The 13,349-nt window shown below is 44.0% G+C and overlaps 1 long non-coding RNA gene across 6 annotated transcripts in view; it reads right to left on the bottom strand.

Annotated features, from left to right (window-relative positions):
- Positions 1–10,461, bottom strand: part of LOC140470018 (uncharacterized) — a 32,146-nt gene extending 21,685 nt beyond the window's left edge. For all 6 annotated transcript variants that reach the window (XR_011956310.1, XR_011956313.1, XR_011956312.1 and 3 more), the window contains exons 1-3: positions 10,390–10,461; positions 8,427–8,533; positions 1,993–2,081 (exon numbers count right to left, since the gene is read on the bottom strand). This is a non-coding gene — a long non-coding RNA (uncharacterized lncRNA). The remainder of the gene's footprint in view (positions 1–1,992; positions 2,082–8,426; positions 8,534–10,389) is intronic.
- Positions 10,462–13,349: the final 2,888 nt, after the last annotated feature.

The following is a 13,349-nucleotide window of genomic DNA, read 5'->3' as shown; positions in this document are numbered from 1 at the left end:
GCCTGGTGCTCCCTGGAAAGATTTAGAAGAATGAGGGGGGAGTCTCCTAGAAAATGTAGAACAGTAAAATTCCAAAAGGATTATAAACAGTTTACAGAGATGGATTCGGAGAAGTGGACAAGTTGGTAAATGGAGCATAACTTGGGATAATGTGAAGTTGTTCATTTTGGAGGAGGTAATAAAAGAACAGAGGACTATTTAAATGGTGGAAACTGTAGAAAGCTGCAACACAAAAGGGACCCAGGGGGTAACTGTGCAGGAAACACAGAAAGCTAGCACACAGTTACAACAGGTCATCAGGAAGGGGAATGGAATATTATTCCTGATTTCAGGGGATTTGCAGTATAAGAGTTTGGAGTATATACCTGAGAGCCACTTTATATATGCGAGTGAGACCACATATGGAGTAATGAGAGAAATTTTGGTCCCTTTATTTAAGGAAATACATCACTTCATCGGAAGCATTCAGAGAAGATTTACTGGGATGATCCCTGGTTTGCAGGGACTATCTTTTAAGAAAAGGCTGAAGAAGTTGGGACTGGACTCATTGGATTTGGGGGAGAATGAGAGGGGATCTTATTGAAACATAGGCTTATTAAGGGGTATGTCAGGGTAAATACTGAGAGGATGTGTCCCATCATGAGGGAACCTAGAACCAGATTCTGGGTCAGTTGCAGAATCAAGGGTTCTGTTTTAGATTTGTCAACTTTAATGCAACACAGACATGGGTAAGGGGTTTCAGTAGCAATGGAGCTGGGGTGAGGTGGAGAAAAGCAACATTTTAGAGATTGGAATTCCAGGTGTTTGCAATTGTGTAGATGTCTGATCAGAAGGTTACCTTGGGGTCAGAACATGAGAGCAATATTGTTAAGTTCTGCCTCAGGCATTTCCCAGTAAGAGGGAGGGGCTGAGCAGTAAGGGAAAGTAATTTGTAATAGCAACTGAAGGCAAGGGGTTTAACCATTGCAGTGTTTCATTGGAGGAAATTGCAGCCAAACGTGTGGTAAGCAGTTTGATGAATGAGTAACAGTGGAGCAATGGAGAGGGATGATAGGGAGAGAGAGCTGGGCATTGTCAGTGTAGATGGGAAACCAATACGATCTCACCTCCTGGCAGTATGTAGGTGAGATACAGGAGGGGACAAAGATAGATCCTGGATGGACACTACATATGAGGAATTCAGAAAGGAAAGGGAGAGTGGAGATGGAGCAGGATTTTCCAACAACCGGGAGGTCAAATATTAGTTCTTAGCAGAATTGGAGAGAAGGACATAACCAGAAAAGACAGACAGGACAACGAACAATATTTGTGAATTGGGGAGGGGGAGTGATGAGGAGGAGCCCGACTCCAAAACTGCTATTCCTACATCAGTGACATCACCCAACTCCACCCTCGTCTCAGCTCATTTACGGAAATGCTCGTCCATCCCTGTGTTATCTCCAGACTACGTTATCCAAACACAGTCCTGGCCAGCCTCCCACATTCAACTTACATATAATCCCAAGAGTATCGAAAACCCTCCTGCCCGAGTGCTCACTTGCACCAAAACTTGTTGATTCATCAAAAGGTTCCTTCCAAGCAACAATTTAAAATTCTCTCCCTTGATGTAATTCCTGGCTGTGAACATCCCTGTCTCCCTGCACCACACAACCTGAGAGACCTCGACAACTCATTTTCTTTCAGACTCCCAAAGATGCATTTATGTATTGCTTCACCAGTCTGGCTGTTTCGACACGGTCAAGGGAACAAAGTCTGGAATTCGCACCCTGACCCTCTCAGACTTGCTTTCCTCCTTTAATGTATTCCTGAAAACCTGCTTATTTGGCAATACTTTTGATCACCTGACCTAATATCCCCATCTGTGGCCTTATGTCAGAAATTCTCAATTTCTGTGAAATTATAAAAATGATAAAAATACAAACCGTTGTTGATTTGCACACACATTGTCAACTCTTCACTGTCACTGAGTAAATAATCTGTAACATCTCTTACCCAAGTCACCACACCAACTGCAGCTGTACAAGGAAGTCAAACATCACCCTCTCCACAGGCAATGGGGCTTTGGCATTAATCACTGGTGTCTGTGGAGAGAGAAACACATAGTTGATATTTCAGGGAGTGCTAAATGCATTACAGGAAGTGAGAATGTTGCAGAATTTGATGGTCAGAAATGGAAGGAAAATGCACTCTTTTGTTGAAAAAAAGATTTATTCACTGGCAAAGATACTGTGGAAAATTTAGTCCGTTGAGAGAGCAGCACATTGTCAGGGGTTGGGCAGCAGAGGAAAATTAACTTACAAAAGGTCTGTGAAAGTAACAGTAAAACACTAAACAAGCCAAACAGCCTGTGCCCAAAGACTTTAACTCCCTTCCCGCTCCACCAAAGATATGCAGGTCCTGGGCCACCTCCACCGCCAAATCCCAGGCATCTGATGCCTGGATGAAGAACGCCTCATCATCTGTGTTCAGATCCTCCAATCACATGGGATCAATGTGGATTTCACCAGTTTCCTCATTTCCACTCCACCCACCTTATCCCAGATCCAGCCTTCCAACTCGGCACTGCCCTTTTGACCTGTCCTACGTTTCCATCTTCCTTCCCACCAATCAGCTGCTGCCTGACCTGCTGTGCTTTTCTAGCATCACACTCTTTGACATTGAAAACATCCTGACTCTGACACTGTGTAAATCCTGCCCTATCACTCCCTGCCAAGGAAGGCTGTGCATGCGTCCCCCTACAGCTTGCCCCTCTCAAAGTTGGCAGCCACACACATGTCCCGTGGATCACTGCCCCCAATAAAGATGGCGGCGATCACTCACACCTTTCACCATTTGAAGCATTTTCCCGTTTTCCACAAACACAGGCCTGGGATTTTCAAATTTGTGTTTTCCGATGTGCACTAAGTTCTGTAAAACGTCTCAGCCCGTTCCATTAAAATTTCCTTCTCTTCCTGGTCAATATGTCTTTCCTTAACCATGCCCTGCACCTTCACACATTTCCAATGCCTTGATCACAACATCACAGTGCTGCCAGTGAAGCTTATCACGTGGTATCACTTTATTCCTGATGAAGGGCTTTTGCCCAAAACGTCGATTTTGCTGCTCCTTGGATGCTGCCCCTTGGATGCTGCCTGAACTGCTGTGCTCTTCCAGCACCACTAATCGAGAGGCTTATCACGTGGTTGAGTGTAGCCACGCCCCTCATTCACTCAGACCAACCGGCACTACCTTGTCTTTCAGCCCCGTCCCCATCCTTTTATTGGTCCTGCACTGAGATCAATCACCAGAGGCCCTTTGTGGGCTGGAGCATGCTCAGTGCTTCCTGCGTTTGCTGCTGTTTATCAGGTATAAGAGAGAGAGTGTTCATTCCTGTTTCTCCTAATGTCAGACATTAACAACAACGACCTGCATTGTATGGAGCCTTTCACACTGACAAATCTCCTAAAGTGCTTCACGAATGCTGGAAATGTTGATTAAAGAGAACAACTTTAAGATACATCTTTGAGGAGTATAGAGGGGGTTGGGAAGGATATTTAAGAGATTTTTAGATCAGACAAACCGTCTAAAGAGCAACCCACCCAGACCAATTCCCCTACATCTAACACGACGGGCAATTTAGCATGGCCAATTCACCTAACCTGTACATTTTTGGACTGTGGGAGGAAACCGGAGCACCCGGAGGAAACCCACGCAGACACTGGGAGAATGTGCAAACTCGACACAGACAGTTGCCTGAGGTGGGAATAGAACCCGGGTATCTGACGCTGTGAGGCAGCAGTGCTAACCACAATGCCAGCGTGCCGCCCATCTGCAACTCTGTCCTCTGCAGCTCCAATCATGGAGTGATGTCTGTGGAGAACAGCTTACGACGGAGACAGTTAGTGGCTAACCGTAGTTTAGCAACCCCATGTCCTAGACCCCCTACCCCAAACACCAGTCCTTGTTCTCACAGCCTGTCATTACACACTACCTATGGTTAGCCACTAACAGTTTCCACTAACAGCTAGTAGCCCTCCCCCAGCTAGATCGTTATCCACTCCTTTATCCAACCCTTCTTCTCGCTCTATTCCCACCTATCCTTTAATCCTTACATCCTCCCCTAAACCCTTCCCTCTGCATATAAACCAACATTTTTTTCTCTCAGTATCAGTTCTGAGGAAGGGACACCGGATCTGAAATGTTAACTCTGATTTCTCATCACAGATACTGCCAGACCTGCTGAGCTTTTCCAGAACCTCCTGGTTGTTTTTTCTGATTTACATCTTCCACAGTTTTTTGGTTCTAATTTACCGGGAGTTTGTAATTCAGGTCCAACAGCCTCTGTCCCAGTCTCTGCTGTCTCTCCCAACCCCAACCAGTGACACGGCACCTGCACAGCTCATGGACCTGTGTCATCTTGCTGGCCACACCCCTCATTCACTCCCATTGGCTGCAGGACCACACAGACTCTCCTCCCATTGGTCTGGAGCTGCCGTCAATCAGCCGGGCCCCATTGTGATGAGAGTGGAGGGCTAATCCCTCTCTCTGCCCTGGGATGAGCTTCATCATTCACAGTGAATGGGGCAGTACCACAGAGCACAGGGCCTGGGGGCTATTCAGCCCATTGGGGCTGTACTCTCTCCCTCTGGAGATGCTGCAAATCTGTCCCAAATCCCCTCCTATTTGCCCACAGCCCCCCAAATCTTTCCTTAAAAATTAAAATTCCAAGTCTCTTTCAGAATACCTGCTGAATCTGTGTCGTTCAGACTGTTCCAAATGCTCATAACTTACTGAATACAATAATGTTCACATTTTCACTTTGTATTATTTGCCAATTACTTGAAAGTAGTTACTAAAAGTTATGACAGTGTTAACAATTCCTCTCTCTCCTCAAATTCAAGACCTTGGAACCAAATCTGCACCAGGTCAAAATCACTGCTTCACCTTCTCAGCTCCAAGGACAATTATCTGTGCTTCAGCTTGCTCTCCACAAAAGAGGAATGCATCTTAGTTTATTAACGTCATAGACATATACAGCACAGAAACAGAACTTCGGTCCAATTCATCCATGCCAACTAGGAATCCTAAACTAATGGAGTCCCATTTGCCAGCTATTGGCCTGTATCCATCAAAACCCTTCCTGTTCACGTACCCAATCGGATGCCTTTTAAATGTTGTGATTTTATCAGCCTCCACTACTTCATCTGGCAGCTCATTCCATACACACACCACACTCAGCTTGAAAACGTTGCACCTTAGATTCCTTTTAAATCGTTGCCCTCTCAACCATGTGCTCCAGTTTTGGACCCACCTAACCTCAGGAAAAAGAACCCCGGCTGCTCACCTTATCCATGCCCCTCGTGATTTTATAAATCTCCATGAAGTCACCTCTCAGTCTTGGACTCTCCAGGGAAATTAACCCCAACCTATTCAGCCTCTCCCTGTAGCCCAAATCCTCCAAACCTGGCAACGTTTTTGTAAATCCTGTCCGAACCTTTTCACATTTCACAACATCCTTCCCAGAACAGGGAAAATCAAACTGAAAACAGAATTCGAGAAGTGGCTTAATCAATGTATTTTAAATGTTGTAATTGTACTCTCCTTCACCCCTTCCCTTGGCAGCTCACTCCAAACATGCACTGCCCTCAAACTGTCCAACTCTGTCAAAGTCCTTGCAAACATTTTCTGAAATGTTTCAAGTTTCACAATATCATTCCTGGAACAGGGAGATTGGAACTGAAAACAGAATTCCAGAAGAGCCTTAATCAATGTCCTGTACAGCAACAACATGACGGAGAGCATAACAAACGCTGCATTCACTCCCTTACCTACCTGTGACTCTACTTTCAAGGAACTATGAACCTGCACTCCAAGGTCTCTTTGTTCAGCAACACTTCCCAGGACCTTACCAGTAAGTGTATAAGTCCTGCCCTGATTTGTCTTTCCAAAATCCAACAGCTAACATTTATCTCAATTGAACTCTATCTGCCATTCCTTGCTCCACTGGCCCATCTGATCAAGATCCTGTTGTATTCTGAACTAACCTTCTTCGCTGTCCACTACACCTCCAATTTTGGTGTCTTGAATAAAGCTACTAACCATATCTCATATATTCACATCCAAGTCATTTATATAAGGACCCAATAATTGATCCTTGTAGCACACTGCTGCTCACAGTCCTCCAGTCCACAAAGCAAATCTCCATCATCACCCTCTGTCTCCTACCATCAAGCCAGTTTCGTACCCAAATGGCTTGTTCCCCTTCATTCCATGTTATGTAACCCTGCTAACCAGTCTGCTTTGTGGAACATTGTCGAATGTCTATATAAACAACGTTCACAGCCTGGTTTAATCAATTTTCTTTGTCACTTCAAAACATTCAGTCAAGTTAGTGAGACACGATTGTGCACGTACAAAGCCACATTGACAACAGTCAATGATTATTCCTTACTTTTCCAAATAGATGGATATCCTGTCCCTCAGAATCCCTTCCAACAACTTGCCTGCCACTGACTTCAGGCTCACTATTTTCTTGTTCCATGGCCTCTCCTTACCACCTTTTTAAAATAATGGCACCTCATCTGTCGCTATCAATGATACAAATACCTCAGGAGAGGCCCAACAATCACTTCCCTAGATTTCCAGAAAGTTCCGGGATACATCTGATCAGGTCCCAGGGCTTTATTCAACTTGATGCGATTCAAGACATCCAGTAACACCTCCACTGTAACATGGATACTTTTCAAGTTCTCTCTGTTTATTTCTCCAAACTCTCGAGCTTCCATATCTTTCTCCAGTAAAAATGACGTGAAATATTTCCATATCTTTCCCACCCCTGGTGGTTCCATAGACAGCCTCGTTAATCTTTAAGGGGTCCTATTCTCTGGTCCAGTTAATCTTTTGCCTGTGATATATTTGTTTGATCTCTTTGGATTCTACTTAAACCATTTCCTGAAGCTATTTCATGTCAAACAGCATCAGCAGCAAGCAACAGAGCTAAACGATCCCACAACCAATAGATCAGATCGGAGCTCTGCAGTTCTGCCACACCCAGTTGTGAACGGTGATGGACAATTAAACAACTCACTGGAGGAAACATCACAGATATCCCCACCCTTACCGGTGAAGGGGTCTCACACGCCCACGCACCAGATAAGATGACAGCATTTGCAGCAATCTTCAGCCAGAAGTGCAAAGTGGGATGATCCATCTCAGCCTTCTCCAGTGATTTCCAACATCACAGATGTGAGTTTTAAGCCAGTTTGATTCAGTGTGAATAACATCAAGAAATGGTTAAGTAGTGCAAAGGCTACGGGCCCTACCAATATTCTGGCAATAATACTGATGGTTTGAGCTCCAGAACTTGCCACCCACCAAGCTAAGGACCGCTCCAGCCCTGGCATCTAGCGACAATGTGGAACCTTGCCCAGGGATCTTCAGCACAAAAACACAGGGCAATGCAACCCAAGCAATTTCCATCTATCAGTCCACACTCGATCAGCAGTAAAGTGATGGAAGATGTCATCAACAGGGGTATCAAGCAGCATCTGCACAGCAACAGCCAGCTGAGTGACACTCATTTTAGGCTCCACCAGGGTCACTCAGCTCCCGATTGTGTTACGGCCCTGATTCACAACCTGACAACCAGCTGAATCCCAGAGGTGAGGTGAGGGTGACAGCCCAGTCCCACTCCAAGATCACTATTTCTAGCTGATTCTACCCTTGTCTCAGCTCATATACTGTCATCCACCTTGTGTTATCTCCAGACGTCAGTATCCAAACACACTCCTGGCCAGCTTCCCACATTCAATCTCCCTGTAATCTTAAGAAAAACTAAATCTCTGCTGCCCAAGTACTCCCTCGTACCAAAACTTGTTGATCCATCACAAGGCTCCTATTCATAATCAACAACATAGAGCCACAGAGATGTACAGAATGGAATCAGACCCTTCAATCCAACCCGTCCATGCCAACCAGATATTCCAACCCAATTCCGTCCCACCTGCCAGCATCCGGCCCACATCCCTCAATTTAAAATTCTGACCCTTGATTTAATTCCTGATTGTGATCATCCCTAGCTTGCCGCATCAGACATCCGTGAAGACCTCGACAACCCATTCTGTTCGAGACTCCCAATGATCTATTAATTCATTACTTCACCTGTGTGGCTGCTTTTACAGTTGCCAAAGCATCATTTTCTGAAATTCGCAGCCAAAACCTCACAGGTCTGCTTTCCTCCTTTAAGACATTCCTCAAAGCCTGCTTATTTGGCAATGCTTTTGGTCACCTGACCTAATATCATCAGTCTCTGACCTTATGTCTAAAGTTCCCAATAATATTTTTGTGAAATTATAAGCATGATGATAAAACTACAAACTGTTCTTGATTTGGACATTACCTTCAAATCATCACTGTTGCTATAATGAATACTCTGTAATATCTCTTACCTAACCACATTGTGGGAGTACCTTCACCACACAAACTGCAGCTGTACAAGAAAGTCAAACATCACCCTCTCCACAAGCAACAGGGCTTTGGCATTAATCACTGGTATCTGTGGAAGGAGAAACACAGTTGATGTTTCAGGGAGTGCAAAATGGATTACAGGGAATGAAAATGGTGCAGAATTTGATAGTCCGAAATGGAAGGAAAATACACTTGCTTATTGGAAAAAAGAATTCTTGAGTGTCAAAGATTTTCCAGAAAAAAAATTAATAAGCAGCACATGGTCAGGGGCTGGGCGGCAGAGAAAAATTAACTTACAAAAATGTCTGTAAAAGTAATCGTAAAATACTAAACAGACCAAAAATACACCCATTGTTTGATACTGAGCAAGCTAGATATTGACAAAGTGCTCATAAGGGAGCCCAGAGATGAAGTAGAGCTGTAGAAGCTGTTATGATCCCACAGTCATAGAGACGTATTGCACCGACACAGATCCTTCGGTTTAACTCATCCATGCCAACCCGGTATCCGAACCTAGTCTATTCCCATTTGCCAGCACTTGGCCCATATCCCTGTAAACGCTTCCTAATCATATCATGTGTCTATTTAGATGCCTTCAACAAGTTTTAATTGTACTAGCCTCCACCACTTCCTCTGGCAGCTCATTCCACCCACTGCATGAAAGAGTTGTTCTTTAGCCCCCTTTGAATTTTTGCCCCGTTAACCCTAAAGCAATGTCCTCTACTTTTGGACACCACTACTCCAGGAAAACACCTTGTTCATTTACCCTGTTCATGCTCCTCATGATTGTATAAATCTCCATAACATCACCGCTCAGCCTATGGCACTCCAGGGAAAACAGCCCCAGCCTTTTATGCCTCATCCTGTAGCTCAAATCCTCCAACCCTAACAACATCCTTGTAAGTCTTTTTTGAAACCTTTCAAGTTTCACAGCACCCTTCTGATAGGAGGCAGGCCAGAATTGCACACAATATTACAAAAGTGGCCAAATGAATGTCCTGTACAGCAACATGACCTCCCACATCCTATATTCAATGCTCTAGCCAATAAAGGAAAATACACTGAACACCTTCTTCATCATCCTATCTACCTGCAACTTGACTTGGAAGTACTGTGAACCTGCAGTCCAAGGTCTCTTTGTTCTGCAAACGTCTCCAGGGCCTTTCCATTCAGTGCATAAGTCCTGGGCTGAAAAACGTATTGCTGGAAAAGCACAGCAGGTCAGGTAGCATCCAAAGATCGGGATAATCGACATTTCGGGCATGAGCCCTTCTTCAGGAATCCTGAAGAAGGGCTCATGCCCGCAATGTCGATTCTCCTGATCTTTAGATGCTGCTTGACCTGCTATGATTTTCCAGCAACACATTTTTGAGCTCTGATCTCCAGCATCTGCAGTCTTCACTTTCCCCTAGTGTATAAGTCCTGCCCTGACTTGCTTTTCCAAAATGCAACACCTCATATTTATCTAAATTAATCCGTATCTGATCAATATTTCACTGTAACCTGAGGTAACCTTCTTCACTATGCACAATACCTCCAATTTTGATTGACCTGCAAACTCAGTTACGATAGCAAGTCCTTTAAATGAATGACGAAACAAATCCAGAAATAAACATTCATTACTCTGAGTTTGAATGTACTCTGTGTAAATCCTACCCAATGACTCTGTCCCAGAGAAAGGCTGCACAAGCACCTGGCTGCACCTTGCCCCCTACAAAGATGGCGGCTGCGCACGTGTCCAGTGAATCGTTGCCCCGAATAAAGATGGCGGTGCTCACTCAGGCCTGCAGCCGCGCTGAGGCAATTTCCCTTTTACTACAAACACGGGACTGGGAAGTTCAAATTTGTGTTTTCCGACGTGCACAACATGCTTGTAAAACCTCTCCCCTCATAGCAATACAGTTTTTCTCCCGTTTCCCTCTGTTTATTTGTTTCTTTCCTTACCGTATCTTTTCGCTCCATAACTTCCGGAAAATTCATTACAGCGACTCTCCGCTGCGCGCGAGGGTGATCACGTGGTTTAGTCTAGTTCTGCCCCTAGTTCACTTTGATTGGTTGGAGGACCAACCTCCCCTGGTCCTCCAGTTCCGCCCACCGTCCTTTCATTGGTCCGGTGCTGACATCAATCACCCCTGGTCCCTTTGTTGGCTCGAGCATGCACTGTGCGTCCTGCTTTCGCTGATATGTTGGATAATGTGATTGGAGAGTTCACTGAGGGGAAGGATCCCTTTGTGTGAGCTCTGCAGTAGATTTCCTTGATTCATGGAGGGAATTGCCTTCCTACTCATGACTGCATAGCTGTGATTGATGAATCAATGCCATCTGAACCAGTACATAAACACCCCATTTTCACAACATCTGAGATCTTCAGCACATTGTATCACACTCTTCTTTGGAGATAAAAAAAGCATGAAATGGAGCCTCAAGGAATCAGAACAGGAATAGGGCATTCATTCCCTTCGGCTTGTTCCCCCATTCTATCAGATCATGGCTGGGCCAACCCAGACCTCAACACCTCTTTTATGCTTGATCCGCATAGCCCTCAACTGCTCAATATTTCAAAAATCTATCTGGCCTCTTTTAGAATAATTTGAGACAGAATCATAAATTCCCTACTGTGTGGAAACAGGCCCTTCAGCCCAACAAGCCACACTGACCCTCTGATGACTAACCCAACCAGATCCATTCCCCTTCCACATTTAACTTTCACAATTTTTTGGGCTAGAAAATTCTAGCCATTCACTGAGAGAAAAAAATTCTTTACATTTTTTACAAAATGAATGTTCCCTTATGTAATGTTTAGTTTGAGACTTCATTGGTGCTAGAAGATCAAGTCAACATCTACCCTGTCAAGCTCCTCAGAATCTTGTTTCCATAAGATCACCCCTTATATTACGTGGGTGGCACAGTGGTTAGCACTGATATCTCACAGTGCCAAAGACCTGGGTTTAATTCCTGCCTCAGGTGACTCTCTGTGTGGAGTTTGCACGTTGTCTACGTGGGTTTCCTCCGGGTGCTCCGGTATCCTCCCACAATCCAAAAAAAGTGCAGGGTAGGTGAATTGGCAATGCTAAATTGCCTGTAGTGTTAGGTGAAGGGGTAAATGTAGGGGAATGGATCTGGGTGGGTTGTGCTTCGTCAGATCGGTGTGGACTTGTTGGGCCAAAGTGCCTGTTTCCACACTGTATGTAATCTGTTTGTCGAGATTCTATTGAATAATGACCTAACCTGTTTAGCTATTCTTGATAGGTCAACTTTTTCATCCTTGAAGCAGCTAGCTGAATTTTTTTTTAATTGTCTCCAATACTGGTTTATCCCTTATTAAATATGGGAGCTAACATTGTGTACAGTACTCCAAGTGAGGTCTCAGCAACAGCCAGTGTGGTTAACCAATCCTCACTCCATGCAAATAGGTTACCCCTGACAAAGTGAGCTCCTGTATTATGCAATTAACTTTTCTATAGCACATTATCATATGCATTTTTTAAAACCCAAATACAGAACATCATTGGATTGCCCTTTATCAGCCCTGCTTGTTATCTCCTCAATGAACTGTTGCAAATTTGTCATAGTGTCTCTTTCACAAAACCCAGTCTACAATGTTAAATGATAAGCTTTTCTAAATGTCCTGCTATTTATTACTTTAATATTCGACTCTGCCATATTACAAACACAGATATTAAACTAACTAATCTATAGTTTCCTGATTTCTGTCTCCCTTCCCTTCTTGAACAGGTGCATCAATCCACTGGATTTTTCCTGTATCCCCTGATTCTGGAATATTCCAATTGATGCCTTGAATATCTCTGCAGTCAGTTGCCCTAAAAGTGTTTGATCCAGGCCATTAGGTCCTGTCTGCCATTAGTCCTATTAGTTGGTCAATACTTTGTCCCTTGTGACAAAGACTGTTATAACATTTTTCTCCCCATGATTAACTTGCTTATTTGCTACCTTTAGGATGATAACGGTATCCTCCTTCATGAAGATCAATGTAAAATATCGGTTTAAATTATCTGCTGTTTCCTTGTACCCATGATCAATTCCACAGTCTGAACCTCCAAGGGTTCGATGCTGACGTTAGATACTCAATTTTTATATACCTGTACAACTCTTGTCATTCATTTTTGTTTCTTGTCAATTTAATTACATGATCAGTTTTCTCCCTTTTTAGTCATCCGCGGCTATGTCATTCTTTTCCTTGTGGGTACTGCTCTTGACTGCCTTTGTTACCCACGGGCGGTTCACCTTTCTCTTCGCGTTCTCCTTTTTGCTTCAAATTAACTTTTGCTAAGAATTATGTAAAACAAAACTCATCATATTACAGTGACTGAGCATGTGATTTTTTTTAAACATTGGATGCCTTAATGTTCTCATTGGGTTTTGCTGTTTCAAAGAAGATCTGAGATCAGCTGCAAAGGAAGTGACAGCTGATTCACTGTTAATTTCCAAAATTAATTTAAATACTTGCAAAAAGAAATTGTTTGTATTACTGTGAGAGCAGGGATCTAGCCAAATACCTATTTTAAAAAGGTAGCACAGTTGTGATGGGTTGAAGAGGGGCCTCCGATTTCAAAAGCACAATGTGATCTAAGTTGTCTTCTAATCTGTGCTGTACTAATTCTTTCTGATTGAGATGACTGGGTTGGCATGTGCGCAGGTTGTAGCAGGATCTCTGACTGCCACAAACCGATCTGGGGGAACAGCTCCTGTGTCAGTGACAGTGCTGTTGGACTAATAGAGGCAACAACATTCAGACTTCACGAAGCAACTGCGAACCAGGGCTGCAAACCCACAATCCAAAGAACTGCAGGTTAGGTGAATTGGTTATGCTAAATTGCCATAGTGTCCAGCGATGCACAGTTTCAGTGCATTAATCAGGGGTAAACATTGAGGAATAGGTTTGG

Source organism: Chiloscyllium punctatum, chromosome 50, assembly GCF_047496795.1.
Source record: "Chiloscyllium punctatum isolate Juve2018m chromosome 50, sChiPun1.3, whole genome shotgun sequence".
Taxonomy (NCBI): Eukaryota; Metazoa; Chordata; class Chondrichthyes; order Orectolobiformes; family Hemiscylliidae; genus Chiloscyllium; species Chiloscyllium punctatum.
The sequence above is the reverse complement of the archived record's forward strand: the minus strand, read 5'-3'. Positions and strand labels throughout refer to the sequence as shown.